The sequence below is a fragment of the Chionomys nivalis genome, chromosome 9 (assembly GCF_950005125.1).
Source record: "Chionomys nivalis chromosome 9, mChiNiv1.1, whole genome shotgun sequence".
NCBI lineage: Eukaryota > Metazoa > Chordata > Mammalia > Rodentia > Cricetidae > Chionomys > Chionomys nivalis.
In genome coordinates, this window is record NC_080094.1 from 62,401,449 (window position 1) to 62,419,806 (window position 18,358).

The following is an 18,358-nucleotide window of genomic DNA, read 5'->3' on the forward strand; positions in this document are numbered from 1 at the left end:
AGTTACCTCAAGATATTTTATGCTGTTTGTGGCTATTGTGAAAGGTGATGCTTCTCTGAATTCCCTCTCTGCTTCCTTATCCTTAGTGTATAGGAGGGCAACTGATTTTTTGGGGTTGATCTTGTATCCTGCCACATTACTAAAGGTGTTTATCAGCTGTAGGAGTTCTTTGGTGGAGTTTTTTTGGGGTCGCTTATGTATACTATCATATCATGTGCAAATAACGAAAGTTTAACTTCTTCCTTTCCAATTCGAATCCCCTTGATCCCCTTATGTTGTCTTATTGCTATTGCTAGAACTTCAAGCACTATATTGAAGAGGTTTGGAGAGAGTGGACAGCCTTGGCGTGTTCCTGATTTTAGTGGGATGGCTTTGAGTTTTGCTCCGTTTAATTTGATGTTAGCTGTCGGCTTGCTGTAAATAGCTTTTTATTATATTTAGGTATGACCCTTGTATCCCTAATGTCTCCAAGACTTTTATCATAAAGGGGTGTTGAATTTTGTCAAATGCTTTTTCAGCATCTAATGAAATGATCATATGGTTTTTTCTTTCATTTTATTTATATGATGGATTACATTGATAGATTTGCATATGTTGAACCAGCCCTGCATCTCTGGGATGAAGCCTACTTGATCATAATTGATAATTTTTCTAATGTGTTCTTGGATTCGGTTTGCCAGTATTTTACTGAGGATTTTTGCGTTGATGTTCATGAGTGAGATTGGACTGTAATTCTCTTTCTTGGTTGAGTCTTTGTGTGGTTTTGGTATCAGAGTAACTGTAGTTTCATAAAACGAATTTGGCAACGACTCTTCTGTTTTTATATTGTGAAATACATTAAGGAGTATAGGTATTAGGTCTTCTTGGAAGTTCTGGTAGAATTCCGCATTGAAACCATCTGGTCCTGGGCATTTTTTGGTAGGGAGGTTTTTGATAACAGCTTCTAATTCTTTTTTTTTTAATTTTTATTTTTATTCTTTTTTAATTAAAATTTCCACCTGATCCCCGTTTCCCATTTCCCTCCCCTCCTCCCAAATATTGCCCTCTCCCCCCACTCCCCTCCCCCTATCCCCACTCCTCTTCTCCTTCCCCCACACCATTCCCCCTCCCTCTCGATACTGAAGAGTAGTCCAAATTCCCTGCCCTGCGGGAAGACGAAGGTCTTCTATCTATGTCCAGGAAGGTGAGCGACTAAACAGGCTAAGCTCCCACAAAGCCAGTTCATGTATTAGGATCGAAACCTAGTGCCACTGTCTTTGGCTTCTCATCAGCCTTCATTGTCCGCCATGCTCTGAGAGTCCAGTTTCAACCCACGCTTATTCAGTCCCAGACCAGCTGGCCTTGGTGGGCTCCCAATAAATCAGTTCCACTGTCACAGTGGGTGGGTGCACCCCTCGTGGTCCTGATTTCCTTGCTCATGTTCTCCCTCCTTCTGCTCCTCATTTGGACCTTAAGAGCTTAGACCGTTGCTCCAAATTGAGTCTCTGTCTCTACCTCGATCCATCGCCAGATGAAGGTTCTAACGTGATATGTAAGATATTCATCAGTATAGGAGAGAGTCATTTCAGGTTCCCTCTCCTCAGTTGCCCAAGGTACCAGCTGGGGACATCTCCCTGGACACCTGCGAACCCCTCTAGAGTCAAGTCTCTTGCCAACCCTAAGATGGCTCCCTTAGTTAGGATATATACTTCACTGCTCCCGTATCCACCCTTCCTCTATCCCAACCATCCCAATCCCCCAAGCTCCTCCCATCCTCCCCTTCTCACGTTTCTCATCGCATTTCCCCTTTGCCCCATGCCACCTCACCCGCAAGTTCCCAGTTTTTGCCCTGCAATCTTGTCTACTTCCCCTATCCAGGCGGATGACTATACGATTTTCTTTGGGTTCACTTCCTTATTTAGCTTCTCTAGGATCACAAATTATATGCTCAATGTCCTTTATTTATGGCTAGAAACCGATTATGAGTGAGTACATCCCATGTTCCTCTTTTTGGGTCTGGGATACCTCACTCAGGATAGTGTTTACTATTTCCATCCATTTGCACGCAAAATTCGAGAAGTCATTGTTTTTTACCACTGAGTAGTACTCTAATATGTATATATTCCACACTTTCTTCATCCATTCCTCCATTGAAGGGCATCTAGGTTGTTTCCAGGTTCTGGCTATTACAAACAATGCTGCTATGAACATAGTTGAACAGATACTTTTGTCATATGATAGGGCATCTCTTGGGTATATTCCCAAGAGTGGTGTTACTGGATCTTGGGGTAGGTTGATCCCAAATTTCCTGAGAAATCGCCACACTGCTTTCCAAAGTGGTTGCACAAGTTTGCATTCCCACCAGCAATGGATGAGTGTGCCCCTTTCTCCACAACCTCTCTAGCAGAGGCTATCATTGGTGTTTTTGATTTTAGCCATTCTGACAGGTGTAAGATGGTATCTCAAAGTTGTTTTAATTTGCATTTCCCTTATTGGTAAGGAGGTTGAGCATGACCTTAAGTGTCTTTTGGCCATTTGAATTTGTTGGATTTGCTGTTTTCTTTGATGAGTGTGTTTATTTTCTCTATGGTATCTTCAGAATCTGAGACTCTTTTTTCTATCTCTTGTATTCGGTTGGTTAAGCTTGTTTTGGTAGTCTCTATTCATTTACCTAGCTTTTCCATGTCCAGCCGGCCCTCTGTTTGTGTTTTCTTCCTTCCCTCCATTTCAGTTTTCAAGTCCTGAACTGTTTCCATTATCTGATTGTTTTTCCTTGGTTTCCTAGGGTATCATTCACTGATTTACTCAATTCTTCAAACTTTCTGTTATGCTTCTCATCCATTTCTATAAGGGTGTTTTTTACATGCTGTTTAAGGGCCTCTATCACTTTCATAAAGTCAATTTTTTCTACTTCTTCTTGATTAAGGTATTCATGTCATCCTGTTGTAAGGTCGCTGGGTTCTGGTGGTTTCATGTTGTTTTTCAGATTGTTGGGTGAATTCTTGCATTGGCTCCTGCCAATCTCTTCCTCCGAATGCTCTCCTATATATCTTCTTTTACAGGATCAGGTCTCCTTGCCCACTGATGTACCTTCCCAGTGATGGCACTCCCCAGTGATGGCTTTCCTGGTGCCTAGATAGGATCTCCGTGCTGGTTGGGTAGCTCGTAAACAAAGGGCCTACCTTGCTTGCTGCAGGCAGGCTATTGAGACAAAGGAACTACCGCCCTCTTGGTTGCCCTCACGATTTGGTCCCAGCGCCGAAAGAGGCTGAGCTGGGTGATGTTATCTGAATGTTTAAATCTTGACAGAAACTTGTGGATGTATAGTTATATAAGGCAATGTTCCTTCCCTGAAAAAATTTCTATTATTTAGAGCAATAGAGTGAGAAACAGAGTTCCAATGTCAGTAGTTTAGTGTGGTAGAGAAGTATATATAAAAAATCAGGAGACCAAAGACGGGAAGGCAGCAGAACACACCTGTGGATCACATTACCTGAGGCACTTGCAAAAATACAGACAAAACCTTTAACATTTTTCAAGAAAATGAAATATTCAATATGTGAGAGTTTTAATTTCCAGAGACAAAAGAAATGAGTTAGCTTAAACAATCCTGAAAACTAAATGACAAATTCTCAAGTAGATCATAGAATTTATCAACCACAGGGAACTACAAAGGAAAACAGAATAAGAGAGTAGGAAGGGATATAGCATTGAAGATGAGAAACTTTTGTGCAGTTTCTTCTTCCTAGCATTTTCAAGTGGTCAAAATTCTACTTCTAATTCATATCTATCTCAGATTCTTTTATAAACAGTTAATTTCCTTGTTAGATAAGATATGGATAATTTCAAAACAAAATGATACCTAAAGCTACATGGATTTATATTTATTTTTTGATTTTCTCCTATCATTTATAGGTCATGTTTGTACTAATTTTATTTTTGAACAACAATTAGAATAATTATTGGTAAAGAATTTTGAAAAATAGTAAGTTTTAAAGTGTGGTGTAAAGTGAGAAAGATAATAAAAAATCATGAAAAGGATTTTTTTTTTTTGATTTTTCGAGACATGGTTTCTCCATGTCTTTTGGTTCCTGTCCTGGAACTAGCTCTTCTAGACCAGGCTGGCCTCGAACTCACAGAGATCTGCCTGCCTCTGCCTCCCGAGTGCTGGGATTAAAGGCGTGCACCACCACTGCCCGGCATGAAAAGGATTTTTAAGCTATTTGGGCACGTTGGTACACAGCTTAGTTGACGGAGGCAGGAGGATTGCCAGGAGGCCAACCTGGGATACACAAAAGAACATTGTCTCAAAAACAAAACAAAACAAAACAAAAACAACAACAACAACAACAACTAACATTTAGTTTATTGAGTCCGGTAAATTTGAGGCTACAAAGTCATTTTCTTTTATTTATGTATGTATTTATTTGAAAAGGAGACAATCATTTAAATTTCCCACAATAATAATTAAAAACAATTTGAGAAGTTTCCAATATGAAATATTTCAATTGAGTGTGTGAGTAAGCTTGCAATATTTCTAGATTGAAAAAGAAATACACATGGAGGATGGTTTATATGAGCACTGCTCAGTGGAGACATTGAACTTGACTCTGTACTAGGAACCTCAATACCAAATACCTTGTCCATCATTAAGGACTGAATGTCTTAGAATATGTATTCCTCTGTTCATAGTTTTGTATAGGCCAAGGAAAAGCATTAATTATCACACTAGGCAAAGACATAGGGTGGTCTTTCTCATCATGGATCTCTTTCTTTCTTTCTTTCTTTCTTTCTTTCTTTCTTTCTTTCTTTCTTCTTTCTTTCTTTCTCTCTTTCTTTCTTTCTACTTAAAAATAAAATTTCCACCTCCTCCCCTCTTCCCATATCCATCGCCCTCCCCCCATCCCCTTCCCCCTCCCTCTCCAGTCCAAAGAACAGTTAGGGTTTCATGCCCTGTGGAAGTCCAAGGTCCTCCCCCCCTCCATCCAGGTCTAGGAAGGTGAGCATACAAACAGGCTAGGCTCCCACAAAGTCAGTACATGCAGTAGAATCAAAACCCAGTGCCATTGTCCTTGGCTTTTCAGTCAGCCCTCCTTGTCCAATACGTTCAGGGAGTCCGGTTTGATCATATGCTCCATCAGTCCCAGTCCAGCTTGCTTTGGTGAGCTCCCATTGGATCAGCCCCACCGAAGTATATATCATCATGGATATTTCAATAGTTATGAGTGTAAAGAATGTGTTTATGAAACAGCTCTTTCAAGTAGGGATAATGTGTCAGTGGAGACAATTCCAAACACCAGACTTAGGAGTTTTCTCTGTGGGTAAGTATGGATTCCAAGTAAGTGAACATCCTGTCCTTGTGTACAATCTAGAAGCTTTTTTTAATGTTTGTATTTCATATCTATATTTATTTATTGAAAAGATTCTTCTCTCTTACAACACATTCTACCTACAGTCTTCCGCCTCCACTCCTCATACCTCTCCCTACCTCCCCTCTCACCTAGTTCCACTCCTTCTGTTTCCTCTTCAGAAAGAATAGGTCTCTAAAAGATGAGAAATGACAGCCAAAATCGGACAAAACAAGATACAATAGGACAAGGCAAAAGCCCTCAGATCAGGCAGGACAGGGCAACTCAACAGAAGGAAAAGCGCTAAAGGAGCAGGTAAGAAGAGCCAGAGACACCCACTCCCTGTTAGGTGTCTCCCAGAACACCGAGCTAACAGTCATGACCTATGCAGAAAACCTCCTGCAGAGCAGACACATGCAGGCCCAGTGCCTACTGTTTTAGTCTCTATGACTCATGTGAGTCCTGCATAATTGATTCAGTGGGCCCTGTTCTCCTTGTGTATTCTATCCCCTTTAACTCCTACAGTCTTTACTCCCTGTCTTTGTTGGAGGTCCCCGATCTCTGAGGGGAGGGACCAGACAGAGACCTCCAATTTACACATTCTCTCCATATAATGTCTGCCTGTGGATCTCTTCACCCGCTCACATTTGCTGCCAGAGATGCTGCCATCCTCATCTCTGATGATGACTGGACAAGACACTGAACTATGAGTATAGCAGAATATCATTGGAAATCACTTCAATGATTATTTTTCCAATTATGTTTGCTTCTATCTCAAGTCTTTGGGTTATCCAGGCCATCTAGGCACTGTAGGGCATGAGGCTCTATCTCGTCACATGGACCTCAAGTTAAACAGGTCTAGACATATTTATATGCCTTTCCCTGTACTAAAAATTTAGCAGTCAGCACTGTTGTCTTTTAATTCTAATCTTCCTAATTTATCATATATGATATATTCTGGTATTTTTTTCCTGTACTTATCTCATTCTTCTCTAATTATGAGTTATCATTTTAGGCTAAAGTCACTTTAGGCAAATTTCTAGTTCTTGCTAGATGAAGGGCATTGCAAATAAAAGATAGTCAAATTCACAACGGATGAATTGAGAATGTCTTCCAAGAGTTTTAGAACTTAAAACCCCAAAATACCATAATAATGTTATCTTAATTCAAATGTTATTTTAATTCAAAAGAATTAAAAGAGAGAATGGATTTATGAAATTTATCACTGTGCAATGAATACATGGAAAATACTTATATATAAAACATACCTGAAATTATTGTATTTTTATTGCTCTAATTTTATGGTTTCTGAAGGATAGCTCTGAAAATCACTGCTTATGATTTTTCATAAAATATCCATTTTGGTAAAGGAAACTGCTTTATTTTTCTCTTTCTAATTGCACAAATGCTGTTCAATTTTCTTAGTACTTTTAAAGATTTTCTCTTTATTCTTATTTATTTCTACTTTTTCTCCAAATCTTTAATTTTATAATCCTTTATTTTCTAATCCTCTATCACTTTATAATTCTGGTTAGTCTCTTTGCATATCTTCTTTGGCTATGTAATAACGTATTTTAATGTGGTCTTTTGTAGGCCCATAATTTTATATGCTGTGGCAGCCATGCTCTAAAGCCTTAGGCCCCACTTGAGGTGGTCAGATAGCCTTCCAGACAAGCTGCCCCTACCCTAACAAAGGGTCAGGATGTTGTTTTGTTCCTTTTCTTTTGTAATTTGGAGGATGCCTGATAGAGATGCTGATTCAAGCCTACATGCCAGCTAGCATACAGAGCACACAGGTAGTTGTGGACGTGACTAAAAGCCATTTACCTGGTTACCTAGGAAACAGAATGCTAATATATTTTCCACTCAGTTTATGTTTTGGAATAAAAAGCTGTTTGGAAAATAAATGAGAGAAATTCTTCAGGATGTGAACTCAGGATTTCATGGGGATCACTGAGAATCTCCCTCTCGATAAAGCCATGTGAGTTGTGTCTTTATTTCTACACCTCCATGCCAGTCTAGAGAGAGATAGTTTATATTGGGGTCTGGTTCAGAGAAATAATTGAAGGTCCAGGCTAGCATCAGACCCTGACATAATGGCACCCAATGTGGGGCTGATCTGTAACATCCAAAATAACAAGGAATAAGTGACCAGATGTGAGGAACCCATGAGAAAAAAATTGGTGGGTACGTGAATATTGAGCACTCAAAAATAGAGATCAGAATTTAAAAAAGTGTAGAAAAGTGGGACAAAATTTATATCTGGAGTAAAAATTTGTAAATAATAGAAAAGAGTATTCAGTTATACACATTGATAGCTAAAGGGAGTTATAAGAGAAGAAGAAAAACAATGGCAAAGATATTTAAAATCTGTAAGTGCGATAGATGCAGAATTACAACTTTTATCACTTGATAAAGGGGTGGAAAAGGGAAGGAAAACAGCTTTTGGCCCAAGAATCACCTCGGTTACCATTGAGATTGAGGCACCATGTGAGCACAGTAGCCACCTGATTCTAACCCACCTGTGGGTAAAAGGCAAGCAGGAGCAAAAGTAAGTTTAGAGAGCAAATTTAGCCTCCCACAGTCAGTACCCCAGAGTCAATCAATAAAACAAAGGAGAGAATTCAAAAATTCTCCTAATTTTATGATTTACAAGTTAAAATGAAAAAGATATTTAAAAATCTGCCCGCCAGAGCTTGGAAAGACAGGCTGGCAGACCGAGAGAGATTGTGTTCTTCCCCCTGCCGTGCAGTGTAATTTCAACTGAAAGCTGCATTACAGGTTTAAAATAAGGTAGCCTCTGAGAACTACAACTTCAGGTGAATTAAAAGTAAATAATAAGGTTAAATATGTTTCTTTTCCATTTCACAATTTTGCTTCTTTGTCAAAAGTCAGCCCTCATTGTCAGCCACATTCAGAGAGTCGGGTTTGATCACATGCTCATTCAGTCCCAGTCCAGCTGACCTTGGTGAGCTTCCATTAGATCAGTCACACCATCTCCGTGGGTAGACGCACCTCTCGCGATCCTGACTTCCTTGCTCATGTTCTCCCTCCTTCTGCTCTTCATCTGGACCTTGGGAACTCAGTCCAGTGCTCCAATGTGGTTCTCTGTCTCTATCTCCATCCATCGCTGGATGAAGGTTCTATGGTTATATGCAAGAAGCTATGGGAGAAGGCCAGTTCAAGCACCCTCTCCTCTGCTGCCAAAGGACCTAGCTGGGGAAGTCCCCGTGGACACCTGGGAACCCCTCTAGAGCCAAGACTCTTGCCAACCCTAAAATGGCTCCCTTAGTTAAGATATTTTCTTCCCTGCTCCCATATCCACCCTTCCTCCATCTCAGCCATCCCATTTCCCCGAACTCTCCCCATCCTCCACTTCTCCCTCCCCATCTACCCTTCCCCCAAACACACCTGACTCCTCTGACAGTATGGGGCCCTCAGTGACAAAGAGGCAGCAAAGAAGTCCCAAGATAATCATAAGAATTTGTTATTGAATCTGACCCAGGCTCTTCTGACCTCGGTGGGCTGTGGAATTGTGACCTGATTGGCTTAGAGATAATGAACCCAGAAAGGGTCCCAGACCGGTTTTTCTAATCTTGGACTGAAAAGAGCATTTCTAAAGAAGAACAGAGCTTTTCTGCAGGAGAACAGAAAGCTTCTAAGGTCCCTTCCAAATGGGCATTAGACTCGGGACATTTCATTTGTTCTGTTAAAGCTGTTTTAAAGTAGAGAAATTGTAGAAAGGGGAAATCTTCTAGCTAACTTGGAATTCTAATCCAATGTCAGAATTAGAGTATCAGAGCAGACATTCTAACACATCATATGGTAATGCAGTTCTCTGAAGAAACCATAGGACTTTAGAGATGAGACCGAGAAAACTCATTTCCCCTTTACAGATATCCACCGTTCGTCCCTTGAGTGGAGTGTGACATGCAGGAATAGCTTTGAAACCAAAGGGATTGGGTTAGAAATCCAATTGTACAATGAGATAGCTGGCCAGCTTTTCCAAGCAGCAATTTCATACAAAAGCATAATTATACCCACCCGACCTGCATGAGCTACGAAACCCCTGCACTGCGTGTCCTAGGAGACTGATTTGCTGTTGTGCTGTTTTCTTCTGAGACAGAGTCTTGCTATGTAGCACGGGCTATCTTGAACTTAACTATATGGACAAGACTGACCCCGGACTTATGATCTCCTGTCTCGGCCTTCTGAGTGCTGGAGTTACAGGCAAGTGCCTAACGTTTTCCAGTGTTCTCTCAGAACAATACACAAGGCTTCAGGATCTCACCCCGGCACTCTGCTCCTTTAACTCAGTTTCAGGATGGATTTCTTCCCCTCAACTCGTCTGCTTTGGCTTCAGCAGGGAAGACATGATGTCAGTCAGCAATGAGAAAGCCGGTGGCTAGCAAGGGGGGCACAGGCACAGTGGTGTCACTCGTGACCACTGCTCTCAGGTCTGGATCAGGAGTTTTGTCTTCTCTTCCCATTGCCTCAGCCCTGTTCGCAGAGCCGAGTGACAATGGCATTGAAGACAGAATAACTCACAACCACGAGCCGTAACTCAGGGGTTCTTGAGGCTAGAAGTTGTGATGCTCCGGCTCCTGAGTGGATTCAGGACCCCCACACATGCCCCAGCCCCAATGGAGGGACATCCAGAAAACGGGATGCACCAGGCCTTGCGTTCTAACCTGTCCTCATAGCCACCTCTGTTGTTACGGGAACTTTCCAAGGAGATACGGAAGGGTTGGAAGTGGGAAGGCTGTTCTAAAAACTACAATTCTGACATAGACATGATGGAATTACAAGTTCTGAGAGCTGTGGTTGAGTGAGAAGTTTATATATGAGCTGTGAAACACAGGATGAGGGGGACATGAACCATCAAGAAATAGATGGTTGCAAAAAGTCACACTCGGGACCAGGAATGGCAGAGTGAATGCAGAACCCGCTTCCATCCAGCAGCACTCTGGGTCTGAAACAAACAAAACAACAACAACAAAATGAGGAAGTCAGCTGCACCTGAGGCTCTTCCCTTCACCAGTTGCATCTCAGCCAACTGATCCCATCCTCACAGCAGAGGGGCATCCCGGGAGAAAGTTTCCTCAGGGGCTGACCACCAATACCACTGCCCATCTCTGTACCTCAGCCCGGTCCCACAGCCGAGGTCTCCCCGGGTCCTTCCCTCTTACCGTTTGGCAGCTGCTGTCCGGGATGTCTATCCACACTGACGTCTCCTGAGAGACACCGGCACCAATGGTGGGAGTCCGGGCCGGATCCCATTCACTCTGCCCCTGCCTGTGTTGAGAGAAAGATACAACACATGTCACCTGCATGAGCATCTTCCCAGTCAGCCTAGGAAGGTGGCCTAGGGGACTGGCAGCAGAGCTTTCTCCCATAGGCCAGGCCCACACAGTAGTAAAGGAACTGCTTATTTAGGATGCTGGCTTGGGGGCTTCTGGCTGGGAAGCTGGTTAGTGTCTTACCCATGGAAGCACGACTAACCATCAACGGAACTAGACCCCAGTGCCCGTTTGTCTTTGTGCCTCATGTTCTTCCCCTCTACACTGCATTTCATTCAGAACTCACTCATTTCTCTCTCCCCTTCCGTCTCCACCCCACCCTGGTTTTTTCTTTGTTTTTGAGAAAGGGGCTTACTATGCAGCCCAGGGTTTGAACTTACGATTCTCCTGGCTCTACTTCCCAGGACTGGGATTACAGGCATGCTCCATCACACACTACCTTTTTTTTTTTCAATTTATAATAGGCAAAGAACTCAAGAAATTCTGTCGGACTCTTAGCATGAGGCTGAGCTTCAGCCACTGCAGCTTCTGCAGCTTCTGCTCTGATTTCTGCTGATGTACTTATTACTTCATTCTGGAAATTCTCCATTTAAGGAGAAGCTGCCATTACGCAGTGGCGTCTGCGGACAAAAGGGCAAGGCCTGTCTCGTCACTCATTTGCCTACAGGGCAGAGGTTTTAACTGGTGTGGGGAGCATGCAAAGCCCCTTCTACTTCATGTTTCTTCCCCACACAGGGAATCTCCATCAAGTGAACACTTCTCTGTGTGCCGCTCTCTTCTTCAGCAGAGAGGAAACACCTTAATCTGAACCTGGTTGAGGTGGGCCGTATTTAGTCGCCCTGCTCTCCATTCTGGGTTTTTTGTTATTATTTTGTTTCCCGAGACAGGGTTTCTCTATGTACCTAGAAAGTCTGTCCTGGAACTAGCTCAGTAGACCAGGCTGGCCTCGAACTCACAGAGATCCTCCTGCCTCTGCTTCTCAAGTGTTGGGATTAAAGGTGTGCATCACCAACACCTGGCCTCCATTCTGCTCTCAGTCAGAAGGAAAGGGGGGAGGGGCTAACCTTAGGTTAATGCGGTCCAGACACAGGCTCCAGAGTCATTCTGACTACTCTGTCTCAAGTGGTCCCGAGCCTCCCATGGACCAGGTTTCTCAAAAGTGGCAGAGAAAACGGCCATGAACAAATAGGTCTGAATGTCTCTGCAAGGCCTCTACACAAGCTCTACTGTGTTCCCGTAGAGCCTACCCTCAAGGCTACCTAGACGGTGTTGAGAAAAAAAGCTGTATATATGCTGGATAGGAAAGAAGGAAATCCCAGCTAAGACCTGCTCCCTGGGGAAGGCATTGCAAGAAGGCAGAAACACCCCCAGCGCTGTTTATTCTTAGGGAAGAGATGGCAGACACAGTGACTCACCCTTACACACAAAATGGAGGTGCCTGATGTTTCTTTCCACGTAAAGGGGATCCCAGCAACAGAACACTTGCAGCCACACCACCTTCTCACACAGTGATCTCTGGTTTCCTTGATGTGGATAAGTAATGAGCAGGACACTGCTGTGTCCTTCCACTCACACTCGGGGTAGAGTGCCCACAGTATCATCCACATCCCCTCCTAGCTCGGCAAAAGCCGGTGACTGGCAAAGGGAAGTTCAGGGTTAGGGAGTGCATTGCCAATAAATCAAGCAGCACTCCTTCTAAAGTGGTCTTCTATTTCCCCTTAGATCACAATCTTTAAAATTTCAATTGCCTAGCTAGGTGCGGTGACATACAGTTTTAATCACAGCACTTGGGAGGCAGAGACAGGTGGATTTCTGTGACTTCAAGGCCAGCCTGGTCTACAAATTAAGTTTCAGGCCAGCCAGAGCTACTCAGAAAGACCTTGTCTCAAAAACAAACAAACAGAATCTGGGATTCAGACAGGCAATGAGAATGTGCTCATTTGGCCCTCTAAAGGCTCTGACACTGGGGTCGTGGAGATGGCTCAGTGGGGAAGAGCGCTGGCTTTGCAAACATGAGCATCTGCATCCCCACCCCAGGCAGCCCTGTGAGAGCTGCCTGATGGTGTGCACCTGGGGTCCCCAGGGCTAGGGAGAAGACAGAGGCAGGAGGATGGCTAATGACCCCTGGTCACTGAACAATGGCAAGTGCCAGGTTCAATGAGAGACTCTGTCTCAGAGGACAATGTTAGAAAGGGTTACACCAAGGCACCTACCATTGTCCTCTGACCTTGTCCCCCTGCCACCAACACGCACACACACAAGAACCCAACATGCACCTCACATAGTTACTGCTGGGATGAAGTAAGACACCTTATATAAGTTTCCTTGTGTAATATGGATGGGAAATATATTTCTAACCCCTACGAGCTACTGCCCTGGAAAGCACAGGTTTCTGTAACCCCACAAGTACCAAGCTTCTTGGTGATGACTCTGAAGTTGCTCTAGGACCGCGTCAAGTCAAGGGGAGATAAGATCTTAACTCACCCTGCCCATACACAACAATAGGTTTCATTACGGTGTTTTCCTACACGTAGGTAATAGAGTTTTATCATATTCACCTATCACCCTCTCTTGTCTACCACCCAATTTCTTTGCACACAGTGTATGATGGAGGGGGAATCCTGCTCCTGTACCTTGGCTGTGTCTCCCCTGTGGCCTCTGGATCGCTCTTTTTCTCTCCATTCATTTCCTGGGGCACGCCCGGAATATTTATATTTGGTGGCTCCTAGAAAAAACAACAGTTATGATGGAAGCTCTTCAGACACCATGTGTGTGCAAACTGAGAGCCTTCCACTGAGTAGGGAAGTGAAAGTCCCTAGCTATCACTCTGAGCACTTCCCACTGCTGCCTTACTGCCTGAAGCTCCTGCACCTGCTTCTCCAGGACAGCACAGTACTTGAAGAGGTCACTGGAGTGGTGCTGGCTCTTGCGGAGACTCTGGCTGGCATTGCTGAGGTGGATGGAGAGGGTATTCTCCTCCTCCAGCAGCTGAGAGAACTGCAGCAGGGGAGAAGATAAGTGCCACCCCAGACCACATCACTGGAAGCAGTGCTTAGGCAACTGGCCTGAACTTGCAGGACCTACCTGATTTGCAGTGCAGAACCTAACTTAAGAGTCCTACTGTGGTCTGCTTCTTCAAAGGGAAAAATACCTAAGTGTTTCAGCCACAAAAGGAAACTAATTCTGGAAGAATAGCAGGAAACTGGTTTATTTTTACTGGTTCCAAGGTCTATGAACTGAACAACGGTTAAACAGAACCCCCTAACAAAAATTCCAGTAGAACAGGCTATTCCAGGAATGTAAGCAGAGGGCAGAAGGTTGGGTCCATGCTTAAATTACTAACAAATAACAAGCCCTAGAACTCAGTATAGACAGAGAGCAAGCTCACACTTAAAAATGTGTGTAATAGTATTACTGGGTGGACATGTTTCCAAGAGCGCAGACAGAAGTCATATGTGTCTATGTGGACTTGAGAAGCGGAAGTGGCAGCCCAGGTGCTCACCAAGTGGAAACAGTACAGTCTCAATGCCAACCTTTCCTCTAGGTCCCAAGGGACAGGCCACAGTCAGATCTGTCCCTGCACAAGTTCAGTGTCGGTTGTCCACTACCCGGCAAAGCAATCTAACTGCTGGTTTCTAATTCACAAAACATTTTTACTATGAGTGAAAACACTTAGCTGACTGGGATGGACTCCTCTGGAACCAGAATTGGGATTCTTCACTTGCGGACTGTCATTTTAAACTTCAGTCACGATTAACACCTAGATACATTGGTAGCCATGGAGACGTCCTCCTGATTACCCACCACGGAGACACGGGAAGGCTTAGGTCAGAGGAAATGGATGGATCTGGCTGGGAGTCTTGTGCTCTCTTGAGGATTCTTTTCTACATGTTTGTGTAAGAAAGTTCATCAATGCTTCAGAGAAAAGTTTTCTAGAGACATCTGGGAAAACGCATTGGATGCACACAGATAACACACATGATCACAACGTGCTCTGTAACTGAACGTGGCTCCAGATGACTCTGTGTGTGGTTGTTACTCTGAAGATCAAGTTTCAGTTTACAAAACATTTGGACAAATTCCATCTTCATTGAAAGAAGCAGAGAAAGAACCTCCCTCCTTTTTTACAGATGGAAAAAAGAAGCACGTTTACACTACTCAAGGCCATGGCAGCAGCAGCTCCCAGAGCAAGACTCACAATGTGGGTCTCAGTCTTGAGTCCCACCTGCTTTATGATGTGGCCCAATCCAAACTACAGTAAGGGCACTGGGAAGGCAGGGTGTGGGGAGAAAGGCTGTTACTAAAGAAAAGGGTGTGAATTTTGGGGGAGTTAAAGTTATTTGAGGGTGGTGGGCTGAGTACAATAGGATCTCCAGGTTGAGGACTAACCTCATGCTCTTCCACCACAGGAAAAGCATTCCTAGCTGGAATGAACAGCCCAGGGCACACCAAACACAAGTAAACACAAGCAAAACAAATCTCCCCAGTGTTTAAAATTGTCTTCTCATTTTGTCTCTAGTAAATCTAGAAAGAGAGGGTAGACCCATAAACTTGTTGGAAGCGAAGGCTTATGAACTACAAAAACAAATAGTCGATCACTAACCAGCCACTCATAATCTGTCTTGGCTGTCTGCATTCTGTCTAGGTTTCCGGGGTTAGGAGCAGGCACAGGATCCAGGGGCACGGCCCTCCCAGTGTCCATGAGTCTCACTGGAGCAAGCACTGCTCATAGAAACTGCCGCTGTGGGCCTGCCACTACAGAGATGTGTGGAACACGGACCACTTAGGCTCCTCAGCTTCTGCCTCTACTCACAGGCTAACTGAATTCAGTCCACTAAGGCTAGACTAACATTATACCATTAGTCACGTTTTAAGGTTTCTAACACATTCCTACACTGCACAGAAACATTTAGCTGAGCAGGCAGAGCTGTGTAGAACACCTTAGCATTCAGCAAAGGAGCAAGGGCAGACAGGATTAGAAACGTGTGATGGCCCCTGAACTTCATCTCAAGTGAGAAGCTGGGACCTACAGGGAGTGAGACTAAGCTCACATGACTTAAGGTTTTATGTGTGTCCTCAGTGCCTACCATATGGCCAGACTCTCAGCAGGCAAATGACAGTTACTTGTTAACTAGTGGATGAGTGAGGCTAGGGAGGTGCCTTCCTCATAGCCAGACTCTAAAGAGAACTATTTCTTATCCAGAGTGACAATGGCCTATAGCAGTATGTTCATACTGCAAACGGCTCCACTTAGTTCTAAGGTAGGTGCCTGTGATTGGGAAAGGAGTAAGAGTGAAAGTAAGGTATACAGAAGTGAGAAAAGGAAAAGCCCTGAGGCAAATGTAGTCAGAATAATTTAAGTTAAAGAAAAGCTGGACAGAAACAAGATAAGGTTGGGCTTTTATAAGTAATAATAAGCCTCCATGTGTGTATTTATTTGGGAGCTGGATGATGGGCCCCCAAAAGATCGAGCATAAAAAGAGTAAAAGAGGGTTTGGAGAGATGGCTCAGAGGTTAAGAGCACTGCCTGCTCTTACAAAGGTCCGGAGTTCAATTCCCAGCAACCACATGGTGGTTCACAACCATCTGTAATGGGGTCTGGTGCCCTCTTCTGGCCTACAGGCATAAACACAGACAGAATAGTGTATACATAATAAATAAATAAATAAATAAATAAATAAATATTTTTTTAAAAATAAAAAGAGTAAAAGACAATCAATTACATTTTACTTCGATAAAACATTTAAAATTTTTAGCTGTTATCATCTACCAAAATAATTTATTTCATCATCTATAAATAGCTGTTTCTGTTTAATATGCTGCCATAGGAGGAGAAGCCTCGACAGAGCCACAGACTAGCATTTAGAGAGGAACAAGAACTGAGGTGTGACTGGAAGGAGTCACTAGGTCTTCACAGCCACAGAGCTACAAAGGTCAGAACCTCTGTAATAGGTTGGTGAGAGGAGACCCCTCCCCACCAAACAAAACTAAGCCATTTAGTTCATCGATTCATTTGGATTCAAAGCCAATGGAGTCTCTGATACTCTAGTGATGGTTGAATTTATCATCTAATGAGTACCTTCTATGTATGGTAAACACACTAGTCACACACATTACCACTGACTTTAGAATGACTGCAATCTTGAGCTAGTGGGCTTTTCTCATCATCTGGGAAAACCATCTCCCGATTTTTATGATTTTGAATCACAATGTTATTAGTATTTGTGTGTGTGTGTGTGTGCGCGCGTGTGTGTAATAAACATGCACGAGTGTAGGCATGCTCATCCTACAGCACACATGTAGAGAACAGAGAGGAGCACTCAGGAGCTGATTCTATCTTTCCACTGTAGGATCCAGAGATGAAGCGGAAGTCATCAGGATTGTGAGGCGAGCACTTTCACCCATGAGCAGCCTCAATGCCTGTGTTCCGTGACTTCCTGTGAGAAGATGCATGCACCCACACCACATTGTGCAGACAATTGTGGGCATTCAAACTCTTCTCACAGACCCCTGGACTCACTAACCACTAGCCTCATGAATGACGTCTAATTTTGGCAGACCCTACCTATGTAGGTTTCTCTGAAGAGGGAAGGACTGGGAAGAACCATTGAGAACACTTGGACCAGTCAGAGCAGAGGGAGACAGTGACTCATGGAGATGCTTGAGGAGATGCTGACACATTACTAACACGTGATAAGATGGGGTGAAGTTTCTGCATGGGTTTCCCCAAGTCGCTCTCAAAGACTGGCCAAGGGCAAGAAGAACGTGGCCAGTGTCCTCTGCTCTGGAATAAACACTTGCTCTTATAACTTCTGTTCCTAAGTTCTGCTGGAGCTGGTACCCGTGCTGAATCTTACCTCCAGGAGGATGAAAAAAGAAACTGAATTTCAGTCTAGCACAAAACACATACCTTGCTGTTCAGCTGCTCAATTCTTAATTCCTTCTGGTGAGTTTCATTTAAGGTGTTATTGTTGTGCTTTCCTGTCCCTTTAAGGGACAAGCCACGCCCACTCCCATTACCTCTGACCTGCCCGTGCCATCTTGCTCTTCCCTCTTCTGTTTCTTTGGCGTGTGCACGCATTTTCTCTGGCTCTTTTCCTCTTTCTCTCTTTCTCTTCTCCCTCTCTCTCTCTGCCTCTCTCCCCCAATAAAATGCTTTATCCTATCTTTGTGTTTATATGTCTGGTAGCCGCCGCCATCAGCTGCACAGCGCGTGCCCTCCCACTGGTGGGAAAATGTCGCCGCTTGTCACTGGCTCCGCCAGCCCGCCTCGGGGAACGTTTTAAGAATAAGAGTTATTGAGAATTCTCTGTTCAGCTCAGTGCCCCATTTTTTAATTGGGTTGATTAGCCCTTTACGGTCTTCTTTCTTGAGTTCTCTATATATTTTGGAGATCAGACCTTTGTCTGTTGCGGGGTTGGTGAAGATCTTCTCCCAGTCAGTGGGTTGCTTTTTTGTCTTAGTGACAGTGTCCTTTGCTTTACAGAAGCTTCTCAGTCTCAGGAGGTCCCATTTATTCAATGATGCCGTTAATGTCTGTGCTGCTGGGGTTGTACGTAGGAAGTGTTCTCCTGTGCCCATGTGTTGTAGAGTACTTCCCACTTTCTCTTCTATCAGGTTCAGTGTGTTCGGACTGATATTGAGGCCTTTAATCCATTTGGACTTGAGTTTTGAGCATGGTGATAGATATGGATCTATTTTCATTCTTCTACAGGCTGACATCCAGTTTTG